Source organism: Pinus tabuliformis, chromosome 3_2 (assembly GCF_031772625.1).
Source record: "Pinus tabuliformis cultivar Carrire ecotype Pingquan chromosome 3_2, CPIR1, whole genome shotgun sequence".
NCBI lineage: Eukaryota > Viridiplantae > Streptophyta > Pinopsida > Pinales > Pinaceae > Pinus > Pinus tabuliformis.
In genome coordinates, this window is record NC_142302.1 from 284,543,243 (window position 1) to 284,551,245 (window position 8,003).

Sequence of the window (8,003 nt, forward strand, 5' to 3'; positions counted from 1 at the left end):
CTAATTTAGAGTCATCGAATATGGGTAAGTTTTGGAAATTAAACTTTCGAGTCGTCTCAAGTACGAGGACCAGAGCTTCATACTGTAAAACATTGTTTGTGGTTTTAAAATGCTACTTGAAAGGGAAGGTTGCATTTTGCTGATTTAGAGGAATTAAAATGATTCCCACTCTAAATTTAACTTTATATGATGCAATTTCAAAGAACAAGTTCCAGATAGAATTAGTATATGTGCGTATTTTCGGTATGCATTCTTTCATGTGCATCAAATCTTTCTCTTCATCAGATAAGGTTAAGACAAAATTTCCTAGGTTATCATCATAAGCATAAAAATATGCAACAATTGTACCATTATAAGTGAGTTGGGATTCTCTATATAGGCATCGAGTACCACCTCCAAAAATAGGAATAATAGCATAGGATAGATCTAGTTATAGAAATCCACCTAATTTATCTCTCCAACTTCTCAACAGATGCATATCGTAGTTCGGTGGGACATCTACCATTACCACATCTATGAGTATGTTTTTTATTGGCACCTGGGCTAGTACTAGCACTACGTATTTAATCACCACTACACATTTTACTCTCTAAGAATCAAAAGAATACAAATCCTTATATTCTTGGGAAATGTCCAATCCTAATTTATCCATGATTTCTTTGGGTAGGAAATTATGTTAGGCCCTAGAATCCAACATATAGTTATGAAGGGTCCAATCATGTATTTTTAAACTAACATAAAATGGTAGGATTGAATTGTCTTCTTTCTCTAGATGTGGTCTAATGGTAATATTTTGTGTGTCATCTTGTATATTGATCATATCAATGATTTCTAATTGATGAACAAGGGTAGTGGTACTTTGAAAAAATCTATTAATTTCTCGCTTGTGAGTGGGCACTTTCATAATTTGAGTTAAAATCATATTGATTTTAATTTAGTTAGCTCATTTCGGAAACTGAAATTAGGGACATTTCGAGGGTTTGTGTCATGGAGATTATATTCCTTTGTTCTATCATGAAATTTATCATATGGAGGAAGATGTTTGTTCAGTCTCTCATCTTGGACTACATGATCTTTCCTAGGTCTCAAATTATAGTTATTCTAAAAATGAGATTCCAAATGTTCTTTGAAGCCTTCAAGCTCTAGTGTCTAGAAACTATGTTCAATATTATGGGTACGTTCTGAGACAAAATTAGCTTGTGGTTTGACACAGATAATCAGAGGGTGTTCCTCCTCTTCGAGGTTCATTTGTTGACTAGGAATTTCATAATCATAATCTCTTAAAAGATTAGCATTATTTCTCAATGGAGGTTGGATGGGGGGTTTGTCTACCCATTATCCCCTTAGAAAAATATGAGGATTATAAGGGTGAAAGTAGGGAGGTTGGTTTCTTATGGGAAAATTAAGGTTTCTATTAGGAAAATTTTGGACATTAGGTGTAACACCCTCCTCCAACATTTACCCAAGTTAACGAGTCCGTTGGGATAAACATGTGAGAGAGGCTACTCTGATGTGATTCAAATCTCCATGTACAGTTAAGGAAGTAGAACTAACCAAACCAAACCAAACTGACCTCCCACATATACTACAGAACATTCAAGAGCCAACCAACACTTCCAGGTGACCAACCCTTGAGGAAAATTGTCATATTACTGATATGGACACTCAATTTCCCCCATGACAAGCCACACATGTGACTGAGGCATTCTAGTTGCAGTATTTACAATGATCAACCGGTTGAGAAGCAAACAAACATGAAAAACATAACAACATAAAAACCATAACAACATGACACCCATATTTCTTATTGGAGTTTTATAACATAGCTCATGGAAGTATTTACATCCATATACATATGTACATATACCAAAACATCACACCAAATCATATACCAAAAACATTCACTCAACCGGTGAATATAGAAGCATACATAGCTCGCATCTGATTTTCCATCTCCCATGTAGCTTCATCGAGCCCAAAGTGCTTCCACTGCACTTTAAACTACTCAATTTCTCGGTTCCGAAGAATGATCATCTTTTTCTAGAAAGTACAATGTGGTGTTGGAAATAATACTGAGAAGGGGGGGGGTGAATCAGTATTAGCAATTTAACAATTTTTCATTTCCGTAAACAAATTGATATACGCTACTTCTGTTAATTAAACATCTGTATATACGCAATGATGTTTAGAGAAAACCGCATATATCTTGCAGAATTCTAATTTAGTTAACTAATCTTAATTTGTGTATCAGAACCATAAAATAGTAATCAAGTCGAGTAAACAGTACAGGCAATCACACACATGAACACAAGATATAAGGTGGAAACCCAATGTGGGTGAAAACCACCTATTGCAATTCATCTCTATCTTCTTTTAATAAGAAACTTCTTTTCACAATATTTCTGTACTGGTGCAGTCTTATATCAATATGTAGGCTTCGACCTGCAGAAGGCTACAACCTTCTTTCATTATCTAGCTTCTCCTGGAAGGGAGCTACAACCCCCTTATCTCTTGTACCAGCTGATTTACTAGTACGTAGGTGTTGACCTACAGAAGGTTACAACCTTCTCTTTTCTTCCAGGGACCACGTTTCACAAATTTTCAGACTGCATCCATTAATAACATCAATCAAACATCAAATATATCTCCATCAACCAATCTCCTTTGCACCAACCAAAAAATTGAATCAAACAATCAATTCTCTGAATGTTGTAACCAGAAGTAATAGTACAAGAACCCAACTAGAACCCAGAACACTGCAACAGTAAACAGAAGTAGCTAAAACATATTTTATGAGATGTATATTACTTCAATATGTATAACCTGCGTGCATATGCTGTTATATTAAGGCAAACCTACATATACGCCTTTTTGAATTACCGAACCAGCGTGTATACGTGCCTTTTCTATGTTGAACCTGCGTACAGATCTATAAAAGATAATTTACCCTTTTCAAATATTAAGACATCAGTTATACCCAGATCATCAGTTTTATAGATCAAGTCATGTGCCAAATATAACAGATCAAAATCACACAAAGATACTTCTTTTCAAGCCTTAAGATCTTGACCCATCAATATAACTTATCCTTCTTCTAGCGCTTAGGTTCCTCCTTGATTCAGATCCAACTATGCACCATAACCCAATGACCAGTATTCTAGATCTTGCTCTTCATTAGATATTCAATCCTTGAATGTCTTTGCCTAATGGTCTCCTTCCCTTTTATAGTATTAGGCCTTACTGAACACCATGGTCCAAAACCACTTAGAACCAATACCTGGGTCCAAATACCTGGGCTCAACACTTCGGACGAGATACCATGGTCCAAAACAATAGGTTCAAATACCAAGGACCAAAAACCAAGTTTTCCAAATTGTACGCACTTTTTTGTGCATGAAAGTGCGTGTATACGCATATGTGCCTTTTCGTCTGTGAATCTATGTGTATGCGTGGCTTGGTCAACGAGAACCTGCATATACCTCCTTTTCCTTTATTCTAAGAGCCCATGAGCCTGAATTGTCATCTGAGTGATTTTCCGAGTGAGTTGCCATCAAGGACAATACCTGTGCCATCAAGCCTGTGTCATAATGTCAACAATCTCCCCCTTTGGACTTGATGGCAACCCCAAGTCACTCTCCCCCTTTGTCATCAAGGGCAAAGGGTTATGCTCCCCCTGAGTACATGCTGAAATCTCTGCTCTGCTGAAGTGTGCTCCCCCTGACTGTAAGCAAGGTTTGCAAAAAGATGTTCTACAAGAAGAACATGACTCTATAAATCATAAATGACCTTCCTATCACCAAAGACTCATACATACATCCATCTCCCAACCAAGTGGGGATATACCAAGATTGACTCATCCACCCAACCAAGTGGGGATACACCAAAAGTTTATACATGATAAGACAAGAACATTACATCATCCATCCCAGGCATAGTGGGGAAACAAGATAGGTCATTACATGACCTTGATAATAAAAGAAATACATGACATAGAGACCAAATATCTAATACAAGACTATGATAGTCATCAGCATCATCTGTCAATCACCATCAAGACCATCAACCATGATCTCCCTCTAGACCTGTTCCACTTGAATCAAAAACAACTATAAAGTTGTACCAAGATCTTCTAAGATAATGCCAACAATGCATTATTAGAAGTATATGCTTCCCCTGGACCCGTGCTAGATGGTCTCTGTTAGACCCATATCAGACTCTTTTCATCTTGAGTCTGGCCCACTATTTTTCTTTAAACCAACATATACGTCACTCTATCCATAGAAATAAGCGTATGTATGCGGATGCTCTTCATGAGACTCGCATACAACCATTTTTCTCTGACATAGATAAGTGTCAACAGCAAGACGATGCATCAACTACTCCCAGCATATGCCTGAGGTATTCAAATGTCTCCTTGGGCAGTGGTTTGGTGAATATATCAGCAACTTGTTCCTTGGAGGGAACATACTCCAATTTGACCTTTTGTTCAAGCATTTGTTCCTGGAGAAAATGATACTTGATAGGTATGTTTTTGGTCTTTGAATGCATGACCATATTCTTTGAAATAATGATTGCACTTGTATTATCACATAAAATGGAGATAGGTGGAGTACAAGTGGTTTGAATGTCTTGCAATGTTTGCATCATCCAAAGGATTGTGTCCAGCAAGATGCAACAGCCACATATTCGGCTTCAGCTGTAGATAATGCTATTGAAATTTGTTTCTTGCTAAACCAAGATACTAATCTGGAGCCCATAAAGAATGCACCACCACTGGTGCTTTTTCTGTCATCCATGCTTCCTGCACAATCTGCATCTGTATATGCATGAAGTGTGAGATCTGTATCTCTAGGATACCATAAGCCATAGTTTTCTATTCCTTGAAGATATTTGAAAATCCTTTTAACTGCCTGAAGGTGTGCTTCTTTTGGATTTGCCTGGAATCTTCCAACTATTCCTACTACATGCATGATATCTAGTCAGGTACCTGTTAGATAGAGCAGACTACCAATCATGGATCTATAGGTTGGTTGATGTATTGTTGCTGATTCATCATTTGCACTAAGGCTTCATCCTGTTACCATAAGGGGTACATACTGGTTTCGAATCTTCCATGCCATATTTCTTCAAGATCTGCTTGAGGTACTTGGTTTGTGGTAGAAAGATACCATCTTTGTTTCGTTGGACTTTTAAACCAAGAAAATATGTGAGCTCACCAAGTAGGGACATTTCAAATTCTTTCTGCATCACCAAAGCAAAGTTTTGACTCATGGCTTCTTCATTGCTACCAAAGATGATATCATCAACATACACAACAAGTATTAGCAATTTATCGTTGTCAATTTTTATATATAAATTGATATCTGCTGATCCTTTTGAAAAACATTGTTGATGGAGGTATTTGTCCAGATGATATTACCAAGCCCTTGGAGCTTGTTTAAGACCATAGAGAGCCTTTCTGAGTCTACATACAAGTTTTGGATCATTTGCGAGGATGAATCCATCTGGTTGCTCAATATACACTTCTTCTTCTAAGTCTCCATTTAGAAAGGCAGATTTCACATCCATTTGATATACTTTGAACTTTTGAAAGCTAGAAAGAGCAAGGAACATTCTTATGGCTTCAAGTCTAGCAACAGGTGCAAAAGTTTCTTCAAAGTCTATACCTTCTTGTTCAGCGTACCCTTTACAAACAAGTTTGGCCTTGTTTCTAATAACATCTCCATTTTCATTCAACTTGTTTTTGAATATCCATTTGGTCCCTATGACATTCTTATCATTAGGTCTAGGAACTAATTCCCAATTGTTATTCTTTTCAATATGCTCAAGTTCCTCATTCATGGCCTTGAACTAGCATTCATCTTTGCATGTTTCACTTATATTTTGTGGTTCAATGGAGGAGAGCAATGCTAGATAGCTTGAAGCTTCTTTAATAGTTCTTCTTGTTTGTACACCTTCCTCTTTCTGCCCCAAAATTTGAGTCTCTAGATGGTTCTTTTGGACATACCGGGATGGAGTCTTTTCTTCTACCCTTATCTATTCTTCTGGTGCCTCATAAGTTTCTTCTTCAACATTAGTCTGATTTGATTTTGAAGGATAGTCCTCATCATCTTCAAAATCTTCAGTTTTTATCTACTTTGTATTGTTGCCTGCTTCATCAACCACCACATCAATACTTTCAACAATTTTTCCAAGTCTTTTATTATAACACTTATATCCTTTACTTTGGGAAGAGTAACTGAGGAGAATGTCTTCATCTTCTCTAGGTTCAAACTTGCCAAGCTTTTCATAAGTCCTTTTGATGTAACATTTGCTTCCAAAAACTTTGAAGTACTTTACAGTAGGAGTCTTACCATACAAAAGTTCATGAGGAGTTGAGTGTTGTTTACTCGGACGTTTGTTTTGTTGAGAATAGTAACGACAACAAATGTAGCTTCACCCCAGAAGGTTGCAGGAGTTCTAGACTCATCACGCATAGCACAAGCCATTTGTTGAACCATTCTGTTCATCCTTTCCACCACACCATTTTGTTGAGGAGTCCTTGTAGCAGAGAATTCCCTTCTTATTCCATGTTCTTCACAAAATTTGAAAAATTCATCAGAGGTAAATTCCCCTCCTCGATCAGACCCGAGGCATTTGATTTTGCGATTTGATTCATTTTCAACCAATGCTTTGAAAGCTTTGAACTTTTCTAAAGCTTTATCTTTATGCTTCAAAAGTCCTATCCAACAAATCCTGGAAAAGTCATTAATGAACAATATAAAGTATTCTTCTCCACGAGGTTACTTTTTCCTTGATGGACCACATAAATCAGTATGGACAAGTTCAAGTGGCTTACTAGCTAATCCTTCCTTCTCAGGGAAATGTGTTCTCGTTTTCTTACCAAACTGACATGATTTGCATATTGTATTGTTTGGAATTCTAATGTCAGGAAGATCATGAACAACCTGATATTTGCATGGTTTCCTTATCTGAGGGAAGCTTAGATGCCCCAATCTTCTGTGCCATAACCAATGTTCATCATTTTTTCTTAGATAGCATTGTTGTTGTCATCCCTTTAGTATGTATAGATTATTTGGAGTTCTTATGCCTTTGATCACTGTTTCTCCTATATCAAGCTCATGAACAATACATCCATTTGATCGAAATACTACCTCATTTCCTTGATCACACATTTGACTAACACTCAATAGATTATGCTTTAAGCCATCAACATACATAACATTTCCAGCTTTGACCTTTTCTTTCAAAAGAACAGAGCCTTTACCTTTTATGAGTCTAGGGGTGTCATTTCCAAATCAGAACTTCCTTTCCTCTTCTAAGGCACTATATGGCTGAAGTTTTCCTTTATCACATGTCATATGTTTCGAGCATCCACTGTCAATGTACCACTAATTTTCTTGTCCTTCCACATATAAGGCTATACCACATGTTACACTAAAATTTGTCACCATGACTATTTGCAGTCAGTATGGCTCCATCAATAACCATACTGTCCTCCTTGGCAAGTCTTATACCTCTGCTCCTCATGTCAAACTCCAAAAAAGAGAGAAAGCCTTTAAAAGTCAATATAACTCTGGTTACGCAGTTTCTCTTACTCTTACCTGCGTGTACGCACCTCAAGTACATAATACCTGCGTACTTGTACCCTCTGTCTGTAAAGGGGTGGGTGTGTACTCCTGTAAAGGTCAAAAGGCGCAAGTTTTACTTCAAAAAAGTTACTGTGGTCGAATCTAGAGCATTCTAGAAGATGGTTTGATGTGGATTGAGCGCCTCCAGATGGTTCATGCATCCCAATGAAAGAGAAACTTATCCCATCAAGAGAGGAGCTATCCCATTGAAAGAGGGGCTTATCCCATTGATGGTGGACCTGTTTAACTTCCTCCAAAGCATTATAAATACAGGCATTGGGCCAGAGGCAAAGGAGGTTGAAAGCTAAACATTCCTAAGGGTAGATGCTGCTGAAATTAGGACTCCCTTATAGAGCTTGAGAGGAGAGATTC